Consider the following 23,897-nt stretch of genomic DNA (forward strand, 5'->3'; position numbering starts at 1 on the left):
AAAATACTATTAGAAATTTTTCCGCTGTTGATTATATCTACAACTTCACTAATTCTTTCTCTATGAGCCTTGTTTTATTTATTCTTCCTTCAAGTCAGTAAGTAAAAATATGTGACATGTGTGAATTTAATTTAAAAAAAAAAAAGTTTAAAATAACTTACTGCATGGTAAAACACAAGGAATCATACATGTGACTGATTTAGGAAAAAGGAAAGTTGTTTTACATAGATGCCTAATACAGGAATTTTACTGCAAATTCATCAAAAAAGAAGGCCCACAGGAAGACTTCCCAGCCTCAGGCAGTGAGGAGAAGACACACACCTAGGTCTAGCCACAGGCTCTGGGTGAAAAAAATACATATGGAGGAAAGTGTAAGTGCTTCACACTCGCTTGCCTATTCTGGGCAACCCTGAAGTCACCTGTTGAAATGGCGGCACCACGAGACGGTGGCGCTTCTGTCAGCTGACATCCTTGAGTGGCCGACCATGCGGATCCCCCTCCACTTGTGGTATGAATAAGAAATAAAACTTTGTTGTTTTAAGCCACTGAGATTTCAGCGTAAATTTGCTACTGCAGCATAGCATCAGAGTCCCCTGTGCCTCAGTAATTATTAACAAGTCTTTTCTAAATTTAAGTGCTCTTTGAATTTTTCCTTTGTAAACTGACACATCTCCAAAGTAGTCAATCTCTTTTTTTGAATACTGTAGTTGGAAGGTGGTTTTATTAGAAAAGGCATTGATAACACTGCGGAGGACGATAAACTAAGGGGAAATGAAACATCTGGCAACAAGAAACCCTTTGCTCCCGAGTAAAGTTATTCGTCTCCTTCCCCTTTGCCTCACTATCTACAAACAATAAATGCAGAAATTTTCCTGGGAAAGTGCTCTATTAATTTGTGGGAAATTACCTAAAAAGATTTCGAGATTTTCAGCTAATACCATGTTATTCTTGGAATTATTCTGTCCCTTGGAAAGCTATATCCATAGTTTTGAACTAAACGTTAAGAGAGCATAAATATTATTTACCAGAAATGCAAGAGTTCAAATGTTAATCCAACCCATCTAGATTATTTGAAAAGCGTGCACATTTTGTTTTCAAAGAATAATCTCTATATAGGTATTTTTTCAGCTAGCCAATTCTCTCTTTGCAATCCAGTTTTCCCTACTCCCATTCACATTGGTATATACATTCAGCAAAAAAAAAAATTCAAGCCTTTCAAGAAGAAAACATATGTAGTCATCTATTCCTTCATTACCAGGATACGAGATTTTAGCACAGAGCTTATTTTTAAGCAAGCCAAGAAATTCTCGGAGTCTAAGTTGTTTCCCCATCAGACGTATGAGACTTGGCCACAAAAGTTTCTGTTCTGGAAAAAGTCCACTGGCACCCTGAATCACCTGGTGATATAAATCAACATTGAGTAGGTCTTAGAACATAAGAAAAATATAACCTTGTGCTCCAAATGCATTCACGTTAAAACTTCACAATATTCACTGCCCACCAGGAATATGTCAAAATAATTAGACAAGCATTCTGTACTTAACAATTTTGTGTAGAATCCAAAATAATCATGGAGCCAGAAATTTAGACACATATGAAGGAGAACTAAATAGGAACTTTTTGCTCTCCCTACACTCAGTCTTGTTGACTGAGTCTCACAATCTGTCACATCAGTAAATGCTTATCTTTAGTACACATTGTGGAATCTGAATGTCTTAAGACATCCAAACAGCTAAGGTGTGCACTCAATACTCATTTTTAGGTCAATGAACTATGCCTATAATATATTATAATGATTTTATAAGCAAGGGTCCTTCACTATTGCTCAATGGCTTCTGTTAAAGATGAAAATTGTCAATATACTTTTGCATCAAGTTGGAGAACTATTATCCTAGTAGCTGAGGTTCAGAATTTTCTCTTAGGTAAACATCTGATTTTGCTAGGAAAATCCCATAACAAGCCCCTTTCTGGTAAAATCTGAGATCCAGAAGTGCTTGAATGTCTGCAGAAAGAACTGCATAAGGCAATGGAGGGAATTTTCTCTGCACCAAAGACAGGTAGAGGGAGATGAACAGGAAGATGGCAGGTGGGCCTGTAAAATGGAGGAAAGCGTGTGATAGAAGTGACTCCCATAATATTTATGTAAGTAAGAAGCAGTGAAAAGTCTGAGCTTTGCCTTCATGTTGGCTTCAGGTGGAACCACACGGTACATGAGGATACCTAAAAAAATAAGCTGTTGGGAATTCATAGAAATAATTGTAAGATGGGCTCCACTCTTATGGCCATACCCTTTAGGGATCAGTGTCAAATGGATCAAAATCTCAAAGAGGCACAGACGCCCAAGGTGATGACAATATCATTCATCACCATCAACATTAGGATTTATTGAGTGAGTAACAATGTACCAGATAGCATCCTAAGAGATATTCATATTAACTCATTAAATCCTTGCACCAGCCTTATGAGATACTGTTACCGACTCCATTTAACAAGTCAGGAAAATGAGACACAGAAAGATTAAGTAAATTTACCAGCAAGTGTCAGTGATGAGATTCAAACCCAGGCAATTTGACTCCAAAGATTGCCGTTAACCACCATGCTATGCCTCTGATTACATTCAACGCATATTTATAGTGTGTACAAGATTCAAATTATCTAATTTGATCATTGGAGGTATAGCCAGAGATGCCAAACTAGCTATGAATATGAAAAAATAACACTTAAAATTCCTCAATAAAAAAATGAAATTGTATGGTTTAAAAAAAGGGCATTCTTTACCATGGAAGGCAACATAGAGTCTTCTTGACTGAGTCTCACAATCTGTCACATTAGTAAATGCTTATCTTTAGTATACATGTTAGAATTTAAATATCTTAAGACATCCAAACAGCTAAGGTATGCACTCAATACTCATTTTTAGGTCAATGAGTTGGACAACCAGAACAATCAGATTTGCTAACTAGGGAAGGTAAAACAAGAAGGACAATGGTCACCAAAGAGTGCAATGGTGAAGAATGAGTCATGAGGAACCACATTCCAAAGATGTTGCAATATAATTGGAAGTGGTAGAAATTATGTGCTGGGGAGAGTAGCAATTATTATTATTATTATTATTATTATTATTATTATTATTATTATTATTATTATCATTGCTATTAGTACTGTTATTATCCTAGTGTGGTTAATAGAAAATAATAGCCATTTAAATTAATACACTAATATTTTCAGAAAAAAATTACCAGAATTTGGGTTATATCCATAGAGTCACAAAAGAATGTGCCCTTGAGATACAGCTGTGAAAAGAACATTTCCCTTGCCTTCCCTAGCCAGTTTAGGATTGTTTCATCTTTAAAAAGAATGAAACCAAAGAGGAGATGGGTGCACCATTCAGGAGCTGAGACCTAGAATTCTTTTTTTAAATCGTTTTATAAATAGAAAATTCAAAGGCATAAAGAGAAGCATTATGAATGTATTCACAGAACTCCAGTCTTGCCTAGATCATTATGGATGCACTAAAGGTAGGGACATCTTAAGATGTTTTATTTTTATTTTATAATCATTAAATATAAACATACTTTTTTATTGTCAACAAATTTAGATCAGTAAAATCTCCATTTCTAGGGCAATACATTTTACATTCGGGCATCTCAACACAAAGTGGCTTGTAAAACAGAGTCTTCCCATAATAGTTCTATGGAACTTTGATAGTTATGGTTTGTTTCTCACCACTGGAGGAATCAAAGAAGGTAATTCCAGTAAGAAAGGAACTGGTTTACTAAACAACAGTCCCACCGAAAAGTCATCACCACCACGAAATCCATTTTCAAGATGAAATCTAGAGGACCTTTGGTTTAAAAAAATAGCCTGTTATTTATCAAGGCTGTTAACTCCCCTCTGCATAAATTTGGGCTTAGGGATAAACAAATCTAGGCAATTCTAATTTGGGTCACAAATTAGAATAGAAAAGTGAAGTGCAAAAAGTTTTCAATTACGTACCCTAATGCCAAGAACTGCTATGCACTCCTAATTCCAGTACTGTCATCCCTGATCTGGACAAGAAAGAGGCGAGTGTGCCAAGAGGTTGCTTCCAGGACTCACTTGCCTAAGAGGAAATCAGAATCCTATACAGCAACCCCTGAAAGAGGCAAGAGAATAGTGAGTTGGTCACCATTATAACCTCCCAGTTTCTTTCCTGGAGAATGAGATAGAAAGTTCCATCTCATGGTAAAGCAGGAGACCCAAGTAATAATTAGCATGGCACCCTTTTTCCTCCCCACAGTCTGTAACCACCAGGCAAATCCAAAGTGAAGGATGTTATGCAAAACAACTGGCCTGGACTCTACAAAAATGTCAATCACAAAACATAAAAGGAGATTATAGAGACATGACAGTATATGTAATGATGATCCTGGGTTGGATTCTGGATTTAAAATAAAATAGTAATTCCCCAAAACTGAAAAGGGCATTATTGGACAGTTGGGAAATTTTGACTTCATATTAGAATATTCTATTTTGTCAATTTTTAATTTCCTAAGTGTGATCATTATTGCGCAATTGCAGTAGGAAAACATCATGATAGGATCTTCTCAGGAGATACATGCTAAAGTATTTAGGGGTGATGAGTCTTTGTGTCTACAACTAACTCTCAAACGGTCAGCAAAATATTTTTATCTACAGAGAGATAAAACAAATGTAGAAAAATGTTATTAATTCTTGAATCTAGTTGAAGGGTATTCAGGTATTCATGGTTAACTATTCCTGCAACTTTTCTCTAGTTTTGAAAGCTCTCAAAATAAAAAGTTGGGGGAAAAATGCAAAAGAGTTAAAACAAACATTCAAACCAACTGAGCTTTTAAAACATGGGCTTTAAAATAGGCTCTTTACCGATCATGTTTTTCTACCATCTTATTTTCCTGTGAGATACAAATATATAGATTTTAAAAAAAAAGGGGGATTCAGTAGTTTTTTAACCTATGGAGTAGGAAATAAAAGGGATTATTATTATTAATTTGAAAGATTCTCCCACTGGTGAAATTCCAGGGAAACAGAGGGAAGGTCTGAATTCATATGTACATCTTTCAAGGTATTTAAAAGTCCTGTAAAAATGTATCTGGAGGTGGGTTCAGGAGGATTAAAACATTATTTACATTTTACTTTTTAGAAAATCCCCAGTTACCTCACAATTGGACTCAGGTTAACCATTTTGGGCAGAGGTACCCACAGTTGCTACTGGAGTGCTTTGCTTCTTTGTATACTTTAGGAAAAGCACACAACAGGTTAGATTAACATTTCTTTCAATCACTCAATAGCACTTAGTGTTTTCACAATAGCCCCATGAGATAGTTATTTCTTTTCTTCTGGAATGGAAAATGTTCCAAGTTTATATTGCCAGTCAGACTACATCTGTGACCCAAATTTAAGAATAGAAGCACCATTAATATCACACTAAATTGAGAAACCATCTATCTCACATCATATAAAACTAGGCATTTCTACCTCTTCTGCATCCTGCTATTCATTGCCTGGACTCTGTATTTACAGTCCTTGTTCTGCTATGTTAAATTGCAAGGTAGCGTGATAGTATGCTTTATATAAACATTTTCTGTCTATAATGATTTGAAATTATGAGGTAAACCAGAAACAAATATAAAAATAAATAATTATTCACTGTATTGAATATCAAGAAATTGGCTTCTGCATTGGTGCAATTAGTTTGCCCCAGCTCTTCCTTTCTTGCCAGATCAAGACTTTATGTCACTTCCTTCTACTTCCCAATGAGGTGAAAATGACAGCATTGTTTCATGATCTAACAATCTGCATTTTTACAAGAATTTCTTAGCACATTAAATTAGGTGGTTTTTCTCATTGTCTTTCTGCCCCTGGGCCTCACAGTCCCAGTGCTGTTGAGTTTAGAGTCAAGGAGAGAAATTTTGGGGGTATCAGTGAATGTAACTTGAGTCACAGCCAGTGATATGAATCTCTAAGCGGACATTCCAGCCAGGAAGAGCGCAAACAGTTTCTCCCATTCTACAGGTTGAGGGTTCTGAGTGGGTATAAACCAGACAGTGTTGGTAGCAATACTGACATTTAAAAAGCAACACCACCCATGTCCAGGAAAGGGTGACAGCAATGGCTTATCTGGGTGGTATTCAGACCCAGATACTACCTAAATCATTTCAGGTTTGGAAAGATTTTTAAGAAATAGGGTAAACCTCTTACTGCCTCCAGAAAGCTGGAAGCTGAGATGACAGATCAAGCTCCACTTACTCCTTCACCCATGCACAATTTTCCTAACACTTACTGATTTGAGTATCTCATTTCCAAGTAAAAGAGCTAATTTAAAATGTCTGAATAATGAGTGTGATATTATTGTCCTTGTCCAGTGTTCAGTTTCATAAAGAAGCAGAGATAAAATCCTGAAAATACCCAAAGAAGGAACAGAATTTTCCTTTCAACCTTCACAGAGTTCTGTGAGTGTGACATTAATTTCTTTTGAAATGGCATAAACTCCCCTTTAAACAGAAAACTATGCTTTAATCGTAAGAAAAGCATTATTCTTTTTCTTCATATAAATTCATTTTCTAGGCCAAATCCATTAAAGGAAGCTGTATTTAATCATTATGCCTTGAATATATAACTTCTGTCAAGACAGACAGAGGGGTGAGAAATGTTTCAGCTATGACGTCTTTAATAGAACATATATCGTTCATTTCTCCCCTCTAATTCTCAGCAGACTCCTATTCTAATCAAATAACAATAGGAGAGGCTGCCTGCAGTTAATTTAATCACTATAATTTCCTAAGAAATAAAGACTGATGTCTATTGAAAATTATTTCTATGATGTCTTGGAAAATGAGCTCAAAACTGTTAAAATTACTACTTTCAATAATATATTAACCTCCACAAAGTGTTATTAACTATTCTCAAATCTTCCTAAATTAAAGAATGACACTAGTGCCCAATTTTTTATGGAGTACAAATTCAAATTGAGGACACCATGATTAATTTTAAACTTTGCTCAAAGTTCAGTCTGCTTAAGGCTTAATCTAAGCCTTTTCTGATAAATCCTGAAAAGCAATTTCTTTGCTTAAGAAAAAAGGCCAAAATTATTTTATTGTAGCACTAAAATCAAATAATATAACCACTTGAAAAACTCCTGAAGATAGATGGTGTGGTGGCTTGAAGCTGTTATGTGCCCCAGAAAAAGGCCATGTTCTTTTAATCTATTCCTGTGGGTGCAGACCTGTGGTGGGTGGGACTTCTTGATTACGTTATTTCAACTGAGATGTGACCCACCTCATTTGCGGTGGGTCTTAATCTTCCTACTGGAATCCTTTATAAGAGGATAAAAGCCCTGAGAAGCTGAGAGAGATGAAATTAAGAGAAGCTCATAGAGAAAAGCCTTGGAGAAGCTAAGAGAGAACCCACAGAAGCTTGAGAGCAAGCCACTGAAGCCAGAAGCTGAAAGCAACAAAACTTAGGGGTGAAGGACCAGCAGACGCTGGCCATGTGCCTTCCCATGTGACAGAAGTGCTCCAGATGCCAGCAGCCTGCCTTCAGAGTCCAAGTATCATCCTGTTGATGCCTTGAGTTGGGCATTTTCATAACCTTCGCATTGTTAACTTGTAAACTAATAAATCCACACTGTAGAAGTCAACCCATTTCTGGTATATTGCATTCCAGCAGATTTAGCAAACCAAAACAGGTGGAGACAAGGAATCTCACGAAAACAACAATAAAATCAATAATAGCCAACATTTATTAAGCTCTAACTATCATTTAATTTGTGCCAGCCATCTGCTAAATGCTGTGCATACACTACTGATTCAGTTTCACTACATTTGTATGATGTTGGCCCTGCCTTTATTCCCATTTACTGCCCTGTCATGTCTGGTTCAGCTGGTGTCCTCTGTTCTGTGGACAGCTGTCACTCCACTGCTCAGGTGGCTGTCTGTGCACCAGCAACTTCCTCTGGATCCACCTTCCACGTGTTTCTGACCATTACTTTGATGAAGGCTTTCTACAGAGACATAATCTCTCCTTTGAACACAGCTATCTCCCTCCAGGGCCCACAGACACTCTAGAGGAGGATTTGGGGGGCAGGGAGCAAGGGAGGGCCTGCACTCCAGACTTCTTCTTTACTCATTTTGGTTTTGCCAGGGACCCCACTGCTCTCCCTCCAGTACAGCTCCATTGAGGGCCTTCAATTCACCAGAAAGGTCTATGCATATCCAAACCAAAACCATAAAAAGTTGGGTTTCTTTTCCTTGGGGCTCTTGGACCCCATGCAGTGCACCTAGTTGTGTCTCTGATCGCAGAACTTTGCGCAACAGTTCAGCAGTCCCCTGAACACTCCCTCTCTGACAGCCAGGAGGTGACTCTGCCTTGCACACACATTGGTCATTCAGCAGTTGGCCGCAGCCTGATTTTGAAACTCAGGTTAACAGCCTCTTTTCCCTGACACTGTTCAAATACTATGTTCCAAATTATTAGCTATACAAAGGAGCCAAAATGCATGACATTCTGCTTTTCTTTCCTAATGTACTCTGAACTCTGTATACATTTGATGAGGATGAAGTGAAGTACAGAGGATGAAGGAGAAGGAACAGATAGGAAGGAAGGCAGAGATGAAGAGCGAGAAGTCCTTTGGGCTGAGCAACTTTGATGGCATTATTGAAAGATCTTTTACCTGTCCCAAGTTGGGGAGGGGGCTGCCTTAAGAGCCCCTAGTGGAGACAGGAGAATGCTCACAATCAATTTTATTTCCCTCTGCCATTCCCTACTCTGCTTCCACTGGAGGCTAATATCACATCTTTTAACCTCTTTAGCTGAACCTAAAGCTCCACCACGCTCCTTGGAAAATCCAGGGAGTAGAGATTCGTTTGTATCAACTACCAATGCCCAAGAAAAACTCTCCTCCTGTACTTCTCTCTGCCCAAAATGTGCATCCCACATAATACTGTTAACACAAATATCAGTAGTTTAGGGTAAAAGTGAAGGAATATTAGAATGACAGAGGTTGACAGGGGCCCTGGCAATCATGACGGGAGGGTGGGCGATACACAGATCTTAAATGCATATTAGGCAATGAAGCTGCCCCCTCCCTCCCCCACTGATCCAAAGTCATTGCGATTCTAGTTGTTTAGTCCTTCTTGCAATGTAGTATGCTCCTGGATAGCCAGCCACCAGATTTGCCACTCCCACCAAGACAGTATTTCTAATCCCAAGGTTGGTATGCACATCCGACAATGGCGTGCACTGCTGAGCGTTGCATAAATCCAGTGGTTTCAGAACGCATTGGCCATGTGCTTACTCTAACCGTGTCTCTACCAAAAAGTACAGCTACTCCCCTTTTCTAGAAATAAAGTTGTTTTGATATTACAGAAGTATACATTTGCATGGCCGTAAGCTTAAAAATGAAAATGAGAAAAGTTAATAAAAGAAAACAAAAACGACACCAGACCCTCTAATCCAGGAACACCTGCTGTTGACCCATTGTGTATTTCCTGCTCCACTTTCTTCTATTCATTTTGAAAATTTGTGACATCACCAGAAATAATCTGTATAGACATTTTTGTGTCTGCAAGGCCTGATCTTAGCGCTCTCCACAGAAAGGGATTATAGCTAAAATTTGAGCCTCCCGACAAGTGACATTCGGATCCCTTAATCGCAGTAGAGGCCCTGGCATCATGCTAACTTTGTCAGGCATGGATGAGATCTTGCACAGCACCCTAATGAGCTGTTCTGCTCTGAAGAGCATTCTTGTCTTATCTCAGTTGCCAAGCACGAGCTCCTGGGGTGCAGAAAAATGTAAACATCCACATGTATATTTTCAATGTTTGACAACCAGTACAAAAAGCACAGAAGTACTTTCAAGAACAAAATCAGAAACTTTTTTGAGTCTCAATTATCGCAAATATTTCATTGTTTGACAGTTCCATGTTCTTTTACAAGAAAGTTACGTAAATGGCAGAGTAAAATTATACTCCATAATTCTAGGCTTTATGATTCAGATGAAGATCGTTGAACTCACAGTTCTCTCTGTAAGTAGGAAAATACAGGATTCAGGATCATCCAGCTCAGTTTTAGAAAACTATAAAAAAAAGAAACTTACTTAGAGAAAAAAATTGAGGGCACACTAGAAAATATAATTTATCTTTCATATATGCATCCCTTTAATTTAATGTCTTCCCAAATTGTCCCCAAAGCATCTTTTTAGAGCTGCTTTGTAAAGAACTTCTTAATAATGACTTAAACTTAAGCCAGAGGCATTATCCTTTAACTTTCCCAACATTTCATGAATTATTAAAGTCAATTATATAACCTCAAATCAATAGGGCATTTTTATTTTACTCACACAAGAAACAGATTGTGCCAGGCTAATTCAATTGAAAAATGACGCAAACTCAAAGAAAGCAAAGGAAATGGAGAACAACCATCCGTTAAATAATGAAGAACTGTTAAGGGTCTCTTCTCCTTTCAACAGAGCATGAGTAATTCCTATAAGCTTACCAATAGTGTGCACGCTCTCTCTCTCTCTTATCCACACACATGCATGCACATATGCCCACATGCACACACACACACACAAGCATCAAGGCAAGAAAGGATGTCAGTGCTTCTGCTTATCCCAGTCTTTCACCCCAGAAAGCTCTTAGGAAATACTGCTACTGCTTTTTTTTATTATGAATCATCCATGCCTTAAAATGCTATTGCCAGTGGTTAGCCTCCTCCTAAAACCTCTAAAAATCAGTCCTCCCTCGAGCGCCTTATTAAGCACCAGTTTCCCATGCAAGGTTCTGTGGAGAGGGGAGAGGAGCTGGCTGCTCAGAGTCCAGGAGAGTTGGTAGCTCCACACTTTTTTTTTTAATTCAGTTTTATTGAGATATATTCACATACCATACAGTCATCCATGGTGTACAATCAACTGTTCACAGGACCATTGCGTAGTTGTGTATTCATCACCCCAATCTATTTTTGAACATTTTCCTTATACTAGAAAGAATCAGAATAAGAATGAAAAATAAAAATAAAAAGAACACCCAAATCATACCCCCCATCCCACCCTATTTTTCATTTAGTTTGTCCCCATTTTTCTACTCATCCATCCACACACTGGATAAAGGGAGTGTGATCCACAAGGTTTTCATAATCACACTGTCGCCCCTTGTAAGCTACATAGTTATAAAATCGTCTTCAAGAGTCAGGGCTACTGGGTTGGAGTTTTATAGTTTCAGGTATTCACTTCTAGCTATTCCAATATATTAAAACCTAAAAAGTGTATTCTATATAGTGTGTAAGAATGTTCCCCAGAGTGACCTCTCAACTCCATTTGAAATCTCTTAGCCACTGAAGCTTTGTTTTACTTCATTTCGCATCCCCCTTTTTGTCAAGAAGATGTTCTCAATCCCATGATGCTGGGTCCAGATTCCTCCCCGGGAGTCATATCCTGTGTTGCCAGGGAGATTTACACCCCTGGGAGTTGGGTCCCACGTGGCGGGGAGGGCAGTGAGTTCACCTGCCGAGGTGGCTTAGCTAGAGAGAGAGAGAGAGGGCCACATCTGAGCAACAAAGAGGCACTCGGGGAGACTCTTATGCACAATTATAAGCAGGTTTAGCCTCTCCTTGCAGCAACAAGCTTCATAGGGACAAGCCCCAAGACAGAGGGCTCAGCATGTCAAACCGTCCGTCCCCAGTGTTTGTGAGAACATCAGCAACAATCTGGGTGAGGAAGTCATTCTCCCCCAGCTCCTCAGGGTCGCCCGAATATATATTTTTATTCTCTGCCCAAATTACTTTGGGATATCCACACTTGTTTTTACCATGGACTGCAGAGAATTCACTCAAAGAAAAGAGTTCTATAACTTAAAAAAAAAATTTTTTTTGAAAATTATGATTCTATAATATTATAATTTTTTTTCCCAAAATTCAGGAATCCCACACCTGAAAAAACTTCCAAATTCATCAGTTGGATTCTTAATTAAAAATGAAAACCCATTTCTAAAATTATTATAAACGAATCAAAGCTAACGTCTCTTACCCTTTCTGGGCTCCCGTCTCACCACTTGCCTTCCATGCATGACGGTGGGAATTTCTCCCCTGACTGTGCACTGTGTGTTTTACTTCCACCCAGAAGGAAAGATCAGCGCCTCGCCATCGCTCTTGGTATTAGAATGTAGTCTGGCCTCTTTGTGGTTCAAGTTTGAAGCACAGGAAATTTTGGGTGAAACATAAAAGGAGTAGTCCTACTAATTCTGATTCCTCAACTGAACCTTGGAAAATATTTCTATATTTGAACATAGGTATTGAGAGAAATGGCTTTTTTTGCCCCCTTAACCATAGAGCAAAATAGGCTCACCCCACCCCACCACTCCCCAAAAGTCATAGTCAAGCACAGAAACATACTTCTTACGGGCTCTGAAGGGGCAGACGTTTCATGTTCCTTAGCAGCTTACTCTTATCTTGGATAAGAATAATAGATAAGAATTCTTTTATTACTTCCATAGGTAATAAAAGATAGGAATTCTTCTATTTGAAAACAACAGCTTTTATTGTTACAAGCTAGAAGTGGTTCTAATGGAGAAGTTGTCTTGATACCTAAGCACTGAAAAGAGGGGTGTTTTCACTTCCTCGCTGCCAAAACAAATACCATACAATGGGTTGGCTGAGGAACAGGAATCTATTGGCTCATGGTTTCAGAGGCTAGAAGGCTTGCTTCCTCCTGGGATGAGGATCTTCCGGCTGGCCAGCAATCTTTGGGGTTCCTTGGCTTTTCTGTCCTCAGGGCAGTGCACATGGAGGTGTATTTTCCTCTTCCAGATTCCATTGACTTCCAGCTTTGGGCTGCTCCCCATGGCTTCTCTCCTATCTGACTTCCGCTATGTTCATAAAGGACTACAGTAATCCAGATTAAAGCCCAACCATATTAATCTGGATGAATCCAAATTGGGGCCACACCTCAACTGAAATAACATCTTGAAGGGATCTTGTTTACAATGAGTCCACATCCACTAGAATGAAGACCCAGACCAAGAACACGTCCAAACTGGAAAACATGACTCAATCCACCACAAAGGGTTACAGACCAATTCTTCTAAACCCAAAGTAATTATTTTTGTTAGACTTATTCCACATTTAGCTGGCTTTATAATCAATAAATTTACAGAATAAGCTAACTCCTCTACTTACAAAAGAGTGTGTTTTGTAGGCAATTATCTTGGCACATATACTGGAAAGTTATATTCATCACCATTTAAAAAATATCTGTGTGCTTTATTAAAAGTTGTATAGTTGAAATTAGCATTTGGTTATAACTGGTTTAAAGTTTCCAGGCTGCATGTTTCTATGGCCTAAAACACCCTCTCACCTGTGAATTCCAAACTATTTCTTGTGTTTCCAAGAAGTGATTTTCTTATGCCAAACTTCGATGGGTGTCATTCCCAAGGTCAACGAACTGGGAAAGTTTGGACCCTGAGACATGGAAAGAAAGATCTGCCTCCTCGTTCTCTGAGGGCCTTGCTCTCTTGAGCCTGAATTCTAAGGCGTCTCACTAGAGAGTTCGGTGGAGATGATGTAAAGATGGCTTTGGCCATTGGAGTAGCAGCTTGAAATCAGTTTAATCTTATATTGATGACTCTGGGACAACATTATCCTGAACAAATTTTTTTAAATATATAAATGAATGAATGTCTGATGTGTCTATTTTAGAACTAACAATATAAACACTCTGTCACAGCACAAGGGGGCTTCTGCAACTTAAGAACTAAAGAAGGCACTGGGAACGGTCTGAGACATGAGCTTTTATTCAGAGGCTGCTTAAAGGAATAGAAGGGGAAGTCAGTCAAGTTGCTCTGAACGGGGCCAGTTCAGAGCTCAGTGTGAAAGTACTCTGCATTTTGGGGGGAACTGGTCAAGCCAGGGGCTTGAGACAAAGACATTCCAATGAGCATGAAAGCATAAGTGTGGGGAATGGGGGGTCTTGTGACATAGGTAAGGATTGATTGAATTCAACAGTTAAGAGGGGAGGATTATAGGTTACCTCGTAGATAACAAAAAGAGTGATAGCATCTCGGGGAGTTCAGGAAGGAGATAAGCTATAGATTACATTTAGCACAGGAGGCCTGGATTTACAAGGAGGGTAGATTAAACCTTAACTGACCTAGGACACCCAGGCTACTATGTGCACAGTTTTCAAGGCCCTTAGGGAAGACCCTGGGCCTGGGGCTCCCATATACTCATAACTACATTCGAAATTATATACAAATAGTCATTTGAAAAAGTTTAAAATATTTTTGCTCAGAATTCTGTGAAAGTGGTTCATCTCTTCCAGGGGCCCTTAATCTGGGGTTTGTGGACATGCTAGTTTAAAACAGTGATGGACTCCAATAGAGCCATGATCTTTTAATCCAATCTTATTGGGTGGAAACTTTTGATTGAGGGTTTCCATGGAGATATGACTCACCCAACTGTAGTTGAGACATTTTGATTAGATATTTCTATGGAGATGTGGATCCCACCCATTCAGGGTGGGTCTTGATTAGTTCATTGGACTAGTTAAAAAAGCTCAGAAACCGACATAGCCCCAGATGCTTGAGAGCTGACAGAGATGCTTAGAGATGCTTGGAGATGTGGACAGAAGGACGTTTGGAGATGCTAAGCTAAGAGATGAAGCCCAGAGTTTGCCCTGGAGAAGCTAAGAGAGGAACCCCAGATGCTTAGAGCGAAACACCCTGGGAGAAAGAAGCAAGGATGCACAGGAGCTGAGAGAGACAAACCAAGACAGAAGCCCAGAGACGTTTTGGAGAAAGCCATTTTGAAATACCACCTAGGAGAAAAGGACCAGCAGAAGCCAGCCACATGCCTTCCCAGCTGAAAGAAGTGTTCCGGACGCCATCAGCCATTCTTCAGTGAATGTATCCTCTTATTGATGCCTTAGTTTGGACACGTTTATGGCATTAGGACTGCAAATCTGTAACCAGATAAACCCCCTTTATAAAAGTCAATCCATTTCTGGTATTTTGCATAATGGCAGCATTAGCAAACTGGAACACCCCACCTCCTCCAAGGGGCCTGTGGACAGAATTAAGGGAGTCTATCAGTTGGATGGGTAAAATATATCTTCATTCTCACTCATTCTTAATTGAAATTTAATATGCGTGCTGGCAACAAACCACAGCAGTATTAGTAGTGTCTGTGAATTTATTTCCCATAGAAATCACAGCTGTTTTCTTCTCCCATTACAGTTGCAGTGATCTCAAAACATCATTTATGCTCATCACTGCCATTTGAATGTTACTAAGTTTGCTGCTAGACTGTGTCATTTAATGCACTGATAAAGAAGCACGTAATTCTTATATCACACATTTTTTGATATTTCAATAATTATATTTATATACTTGGCTTTTCTTTGTAATCCTTTGTGTTCTGTTTTATGCATTTAAAGATATTATCCTGAAGCAGTACAATTTGACTCAATTATTTGAAGACTCACTGTCTATTCTGCCAATTATCAAAGCCCCTTCCTTTCATCTCCCCCTCCCTTTGAGTTTCAGTTTTCTTTTGCATTTTTATTGGGTGCTTCAGGACCTTGAGCTGAGTTTGAATGGAGCAAGAACAAAGAAGTAAAACAAAAGACGGTCCATATGATTACTGAACATACACATAAATATTACTTTTAACATTGTTATGACATTGCAATTTGGAGCTGGTACAAAGGAGTGTGAGTGTGTTTGTGTGGAAGTTGTGGGAGTTCAGTATGCATGTGGCAAGGCTACCCCAAGAAGGCAGGGGCTGAAGAGGTTTGTCTCTACTTCCCAAAATCAGTCGAGCTATGACCAACTGGGGAGATTTTCTCTCACCACCACCCCACAGTTCAATAACAGCAGGTGATGTGACGAGGTATGGCTGATCCTTGGGACGGCAGGGCTTCTCTTTTTCTTCCTTCAGGTCAACAAGAGAGGCCTATCACTGGGCCACCTTCCCTTATTCCAGTGAAACTTGTGGTTGGAAATGAGAGTTCATCATTCAGCTAAGGTAATAAATTACCTAAGATCCCCTGATAGACATCATTTTGCATAACTAGTAAGTTTTCCAGCTAGCTGAGGTCTTATGGCTTTTAGCACTAACACTTGTTCAGGTTAACTATTTTGGATAACTGAAGATATTTTAAATGTAATATACCTCCTATCTACTTAGAAAAGCAGCTTGAAATCAGTTTAATCTTATATTGATAACTCTGGGACAACATTGAAAATATGTTTCCTTACATGGGCATGTTACAACAGTAATCTCCAGGACCCACTGGGGGTCTCTGACCATCATCTACTTTGATGCTGAGATCTTTGAGTTCTTACAGATGTTTTTTTTCCATTTTTTTCCCTCTCATCCTTTTCTGTTCAACTGTCAGGCGTCACTTCTCACTGTTTCCAGTAATACTAATGAAGAGTCTCTTTTATCCTCCTATAGATTCAGAAACCAGAGAAGCAAGAATACATAGATGCTAAGTGAGAGCTTGAGGACATTTTGAATATAATAAAAAGCATAGGGCATGAGTTTATTGTGTGTTGCTTGTGACATTTCTTCAAGTGCTCAAGGAGTCCTGCTTACTTGCTGACCCTTTGCTGTGTGCTACATGTGTGAGCTGATAGGATAACTAACTTCCAAAACAAGGTGATTCAACTATAGGGGCTTTCTGTGGAAAGCATTCAGAAGGCATCATTGCTCAAAGTCATGTGGCTAGATGCCAACTTCAAGAAAGTCTTATTCCAGTTTTTAGCTGACAGCAAGTTTCTGTTATTGAGTTAAAATCTCCTGGCTCTGGTAACTGGAATGTTTACAGATCTTGACTACACAAGCTTTGAGTCAGACACTCATCTTCACCAAGGCAGCAAAACCAAGTTCCCCACTTCCCCTTTCACCCGGGCTTTATTTGCCTCATTTGGTCGGCACCACACTACGTGGTGGACGAAGCATGGGCACACACTGAAATCCTGGTTCTGCTTCCTACTAGCAGTGGGGTTTGGGAAAACTATTATCCTCTTTTAGTCTCAGCTCTTTCATCTGTAAAATGAATATAATATAATTTAGGGCCCAGAGAGTTTGCGAGGCTTAAGTGACATCATTTACATGAATTTACCCAGTAGGTGCCAAGCATGTAGTAGATGCTTCATAATTATTTCCAATATTCCTCTGTTTTCTTCTTTGACAGTCAAATACATAAATCATCTTTGAAATAGTCATCACCTTTGATTTGGCATCATTTGGTCAGGCTTTAGTGACTCATCCTGAGTTCCCATCAGAATTGGAACACAACTGTATTACAGCACTTTTCACCTCACAATTTAATGTCAGGGATATTCCCTTCCCAGCCCCGGAGACCGGGAGTTTCTTTAGGAGACAGTCGGCATCTCCTTCATCTTTGTGTTCCCAAATCTTAGCCCATTACCTGGGACATTAGTAAAGTTTTAATAAATGGATAAAAGAATGAATCACCATTTAGATAACCTAAGTGCGGGTTTGCTTTTATTAGGAGATTCCTGGTCTGGTATAGTAAGTATCTGGATCAGATGCCTGAGATCCTGAAAATCAAGAGGCCAAGATGACCAAGTCCACAGGTGGTTGCTGTCACCTGAGAACCTTGTGTGTTCCAACTGATGGCCCTCTGCTTGCTTCCTAGCACTATGCTTGGTTACTAACTTTAACTCAAGCAGTTTCATGCCTGGATCTTCAACTTGGGGAAAAAGAAATCTTCATCTGCATTTCCAGGCTGAGGTCATCTGATTTTAATTCATTAGAAAATAATTGAGAGGACCAGTGCCTCCTGGCTGGCTGTCCACTCAGCCCTCGCCATGTCAGTGGTTGCCCAAAGAGTCTTTCTTAGGAGAACATAGCTGCAGCTAAAGAGCCTGGGCCACCACACTTGCCTTACAGTTATTCAGAGCCCCCTTTCTCTTCCACCTCCTATACCTTCCCCATCAGTAATTACTGCCGCGTGTTCATTCCTGTGAATTTTCCCATCTCCACGCAATCACCAGACCCTCTGATCGTCATGCATCTACCCTGTCTATATTTCTGCCTTCTGTCTCTTTTTGCTCCTGTCCATCCTACACAAACATGCCAGAAGAATCTTTCACAAAAATCAAACCTCATTTTAAGAAAAAAAAATCAATTATCATTCTCTATCTATAGCTTTCCTTTTCAACCAATGATACTGCCCCTGATTTCCTTTTTTTCCCTTCCCACCTCGCTTCTGCTGTCTAACTCTGGTAACTTTTCCACTTCAGTAACAATGAATCTCATCAATGCTTGTCTTCTCATCCAAATTATTTCCTTGAAAACATGTGATTTTAGAATTAAAAAAAATGACCTTAGAGATCATCTAACAATTCTCATGCAATCCCCTCATTTCTTTATAGCCAAGAAACTAGGGCCAAGAAATGGCTGGTGACGTCCTTCTATGAGAAAACTCATAGGATTAACACAACCTAGCTCTACTGCCTCCCCTTTGGAGCACACTTTCACAGCCAGGGAAGAGGCAGGGAGGATGATGTTCAGGGAGCATCTACCAATATCCAGGCACTATTCTAGGTTTTACAATGTGCACGTGTGATTCCCACAATGAATCCATTTTATGGACAAGTCTGAAAACTCAGAAAGGTCAAGTAACTTACGTGCTCAAGGTCATAAATCTTGTCAATGTCAAACAGTTCAGAAACCTAGGTTTGCTTAACCCCCAAATCTCACCTTTTTCCTATATCTCACTGCCCTCATTCTAAGTACTATAAAATTCACATTTATATATATATATGTCCCTCTGTGTACATTATTTTGCATAGGTGAGCCAGAACTGTTATCTTCTACTTCTTTTATCCTTCCCTCACCCCTACCCAGTACAGGAATCTCTTTTGCCAAATTACAATAAAAATCCCATAAATACCAGACTTTTTAATAAGGTTTAGACACTTTTGCTAATCTACGTTTAATATGAGAATAAATTAGATATATATTTACAATGTCTTTATTGCTAATTATACCCTTCTCTTAGCTTCAAATATTCATCAAAAAAACAAAATGAAAAAAATTATTATCTGCTAGCAGCATTAAGTTCTTTCAATGTGCTAAGTACCACACTATTCTACTATTGGATATGTAGCCAACCTTCCCAATTACCCCATCCTCACCTCACCCACTGACAAAAATTAACAACAACAAAAATAATTCCCATAGATATCTCACCACTGGAAAGAAAAAAGCCACAGGCATTGCTCAAAGTCACTACTTCATAAGCAAAAATAGCCCAACAGTGGCCAAAATAATTTTTAGGGTGACAGGGATGAAAATGGAAGGGTAGTGGATTGTGGAAAGAAACAAGAAAATGTTGAGAGGGGACCAAAGTTATGGTGAATATGCTTCTATTTCCCTTTGAAATATTTCAGTGAGGGCTTCAAATTTAAAATTATACCACTTAATTCACCTTTTTGCAAACCTTATCCAGAAGCCAGCCTTCCTTCCCAAAGTAGTAGAGATTTTATACAAGGTAAAGAATCGAGCACGCTTCCTGCTAATTTTCAGACTTCCTGAAATAGGACATTATCCCTTCAAAAAAGCCTATGTTAGTTAGCTTGTCCAATTGAAGTGAATTACACTGATGAACAATAATAATAACCGTTACACTGCGTGGCTTTCAGATAAGTTTAATCTGAAACCCAAGCTAAAGCTAATCAATAACTTGTGCTGAAGGAGAGTAAAAGAACTATAAATACACCAGTCCCTATTAGAATTGTATAGGGAAACAATATGCTGTTGCAATGTCTAGATGATCTACAAAGTGGTAATATTTCTGAGTGCACTAATTGTTGTCAATTTTATAGGACAAGAATATTTTTCAATTTAATGTGCGTTTTGGTATCTACAACCCAGCAACACAGGGTCAGTTCAGTAAAAATCAGCTACACAGTCCTTTCTGGTTTTCATTTTAAAATTGTAAATGTGTACCTTTGTTTCTTTTCTTTTCTTTTTTTTTTTTTTAAAAAAAAAGGGAACTCCCTTACAATATGCCAAGTCATCTTAGATGAGGAAAGTTTTGTAAAGGGACATATGGGGAAGAACGTCAATGTTTACTAAAAGATGTTGCCTCTTCAAAAAAACAAGTTTCAAAAAAAAGAATAAAAAACAACATTTACCAACTATTCTGTACCTGGTGTCCTCTGGCTCTCACTTCTTGAATTCTGGGAGACTCTAGGTGGATTCTGACTCTGGCAGGATCTCAAGAGCTTGTAGCTCCAGGTGTCTACTGCCTGACTTGATATCGACAGGAGGAGGCCTCAGAGAATCGGGGAAGAAGGTATAGAGGAAGGCGTGGTGAACGCTGCCAGCTTGGCCACATAGGCCAATATGGATCCATGAAAAGTAGATGGGGCCGCAGGCAGCTGCCAGAGTAGAACTGTTTGGGAACCATGTGAGACAACTGCAGAAATAACTCAGAGAGGTCATGAAGAGGACTGAGAGCCTGTGTTGGGAATCTTCCCTGAGCCCTCACTGAGGACGCTGCCCGTCCAAGATCTCACAGCACCAACCTTCGGGTCAAGGCCCTCATCAAGGCCACAGACTTGCATTTCGTTGTGTGGCTGAGATTAATGTCCACCCCTCACTCTGTGGGGAGGGTCATACCTGTTTGGGGTCACGTTTTATCCCCAGGACAGTGCCTGTGGAGGAGCAGGAGGGCATACGTGTTAAATAAAGGGAGGCCTAACTGACAAAGAAAGGAACGTCTGCTCACCTCAGGAGCCATGTGCCTTTCTTCCTTCCACCTCCCGTTCCACCACCTCCCCTCCTATTTCTCAGAAGAAGCAGGAGCCATCCTAACACCCAAGCTGCCCTGCTTTTCCTATTTAGGAACAATCCCCTTACCCTTCCTAGGGTCCTACTCATGTTCTTACTCCTCACGCCGCATTTTATTTAACTGACACCAAATGCCAATGGCTCCCAGATCCGTATTTTCAGGCCAGAATTACATCTTGCGCTCTGGAGCTATCCACCCATACAGTGGACCACTGGCCATCCCCATTGCCACCTACCACAGTTTCCTAAAAATGTAGGAAATGAGCTCATCAATTGTCTTCTAAAACGTGTTCCTTGTCTTCATCGTCAAGAATGACACCTCCATCTACTTGGTCGCCTAATCCAATATCTTCTATTTTCTTTATTTTCTTCATTATCAATACATTAATTGATAAATATAAAATTAGCATTAATCAATTAAATAGCAATTGACTACGTTTTAAATTACATTTAAGAATGTGTTTTTATTTAGCTTATGTCAATAAATCAATACTATCTAAAACTCTTACAGAGTTTAAATTTAATGACTAGAAAGATGATATTTAAAAATTAGCACTATAAAATTATGCCTGCAAAGAATGTTAAGGGGCTAGAACATGAGGAAAAAAAATCACAAAAGAACAAATGCTTGATGCTACCATTTATCACTAAAGATCTCAGGGACAAGCTCTCATAGAACTGGGGTTCCTTTCCCTTCAGGGCCCTATTTTACTTTGTAATTGGGCCTCATTGGTCTGATTATTTGATTAACATCGTCTCTCTCTCTCTCTCTCTCTCTCTCTCTCTCTCTCTCTATCCATCTGAAAGCCTTAGAATGGGGGTGGAGGAGTGAATGTTTTTGTTCCCCTTGTGTCCTGTCATGAACAGTTTGGTATACAGTGAATATTTATAGCACACATCTGCAGGACATGGGATAAAACAGTTGTTTTACTAATATAAATAAACTTATTTTGAATATAGTTATAAGGCATAAGGCAAGATGAAGAAGCAAGGTCAGAAGCTCACAGCCAATGTCCTTTGTGGCAAGGTCAGACGTGGGAATGGTGATGATGAGAGCATCCTGAAGCCCACACTCGATCGTCTCGGTCCCATCATTCTGTACCGAGTTTGGGAGCCTATAGTCCAGGCCTGCTAGTGCCCCTGTAGTTTACTCAGGGGAAATGAAACCCTGTATCTGTCTCCAGATAGGATAGACAAAGACAAATTTGAAACTTTAAAAATAAATATTTACTGAGCAATTAATGAAAATTAAAAAGCAGAACATAGAATCAAGATTCAAATGTGATTAAATTCTTAAGTCTTACTCTAGGCAGCACTCAGTAAAATCCTGGTTTGGTTGTCCCAGCACTGCCTGGCTCCTTTGCTTTACTGCTGTCCAGGGAAGCACCACCTGTTGGCTCTCTGGCAGGCCCCTTCCTTCTCTGCCTGGTGCCTCCACAGATAGATAGCAATTGTGACCTTAGTTGGGTGAGAAAGTAGATTGTTAATTGACTCAAAGGTAACTCTGATGGAAGAAAGAAATAATTTCAGCATAATAAACATGTTTTTGCATTTCAGATGCTTAGGAAAAAACACAATCCTCTCCCTCCCAACCCACCCCCATGTGAAAATTACTACATAGTATCTAACAAAGACAAGTTTTTATTTAAATGGAAATGATAGTGGGCTGCCTATCAGAAAAATGATGGTTTCAAATAAAGCTCTACTTTAAGCATCATCATTTGAAAGAAGTATGATTCCAAAATATTTCCAGAGGATGTGGATATAGAATATATATATTCTAGCCATATAGCTAGGATGAATTCTACTTTCATCCAAGACCAGGGGACGGGAGGAGAATCAGGGTGTATGCCAATATGTTGGTGAAGAGTTATCATAAATTCTCCTATACATGGACCACCAACTTGCAAAATTGGAATACATTTAAATATTAAATGAAAACTATACTGGAGGTATAGCTGATATTTCAGGATGAATTTTGGATTCTATAATATGTCCACTCAAATTTTGGAAAAGTTCAATATAAATGTAGACTCTATCTGATTTATTACTTGTATGACCCTGGAGTTAAATATACTACCTTCCAACTAAGTATGCCACACAAATGACCAGATGAATGATGATGCTACAGCTTAGGAATGTCAGAATACAGGATTTCATTTAATAGAATATTTATTAGACATAGTAATATCAACAAAAATTATAAAATATTAATATTTTCTATGTGTATAGTGTGTCACATACATTTTTAAGGGTTTTAATGTACATTACTCAATCAATGCTAAAATAACCCTAAAATGTGGTTAAAATGGGGGCTAACATTACTAACTACAGTTTACGGAAAAGGTTGGAAGAAATATTTCACTTCATTTTTATGACGCTAGCATGACCCTCATACCAAAACCAGGCAATGACATGGTAAGAAAAGAAAATTATAGACAGATATTTCTTATAAACACACTCAATAAAGCATTTCTAAAATACCAGGAAATAAAAATTCAACAATATATAAAAGGATAATATATCTCAGGAATGCAAGGTTGGTTTAACTTCTGAAAACCAATCAATGTAATTTAGCACATTGACAGAATAAAAGAGCAGAGTCACTTCAGTAGGTTCAGAAAAAGCATTTGACAAAATTCAACACCATTCATGGTTTTTAAAAAAACCTCTTAGCAAATGCTGAATTTAAAAATCTTCAATCTGAAAACTGGCATGAACAAAAAGCTACAGATAAGATCAAACTTAAGGGTGAAAAATCCACCACTCTCTAACTAAGATCAGAAACAACACCAAGATGTTCAGCCTCACAATTTCTATTCAAAATTGTTCTGGCAGGCTTGGCCAGTGCAATAATACAAGAAGAATTAATAAAAGGCATGCATATTTAAAAGGAATAAATAAAACTCTCTTTATTCACAGACAAGATGGATATGTACCCAGAAAACCCAAAGAAATCTACAAAACACTATTTTGACTAATAAGTGAATTAAGCAATGTCTCAGGAAACAAAGTCAATATACAAAAACAATACTAGTTCTATATTATAGTAACAAACA

The 23,897-nt window shown here is 38.8% G+C and overlaps 1 protein-coding gene across 11 annotated transcripts in view; it reads right to left on the reverse strand.

Moving 5' to 3' along the window:
• The window catches only part of IPCEF1 (interaction protein for cytohesin exchange factors 1), a 162,706-nt gene that overhangs the window by 105,427 nt on the left and 33,382 nt on the right, over nt 1-23,897 (reverse strand). For 5 of the 11 annotated variants that reach the window (XM_037819981.1, XM_037819961.1, XM_037819970.1 and 2 more), the window contains exon 2: nt 22,143-22,296. The exons of 2 other annotated variants lie outside the window; for them this stretch is intronic. The gene's annotated coding sequence lies outside the window, so the exon portion shown is untranslated. Of the gene's footprint in view, nt 1-3,996; nt 7,393-10,033; nt 10,094-10,899; nt 10,955-22,142; nt 22,297-23,897 lie in introns of those variants that run through there. 4 more of the 11 variants (XM_037819948.1, XM_037819911.1, XM_037819955.1 and 1 more) reach the window with 2 other exon arrangements.

Source organism: Choloepus didactylus, chromosome 2 (assembly GCF_015220235.1).
Source record: "Choloepus didactylus isolate mChoDid1 chromosome 2, mChoDid1.pri, whole genome shotgun sequence".
In the NCBI taxonomy this organism is placed as follows: domain Eukaryota; kingdom Metazoa; phylum Chordata; class Mammalia; order Pilosa; family Megalonychidae; genus Choloepus; species Choloepus didactylus.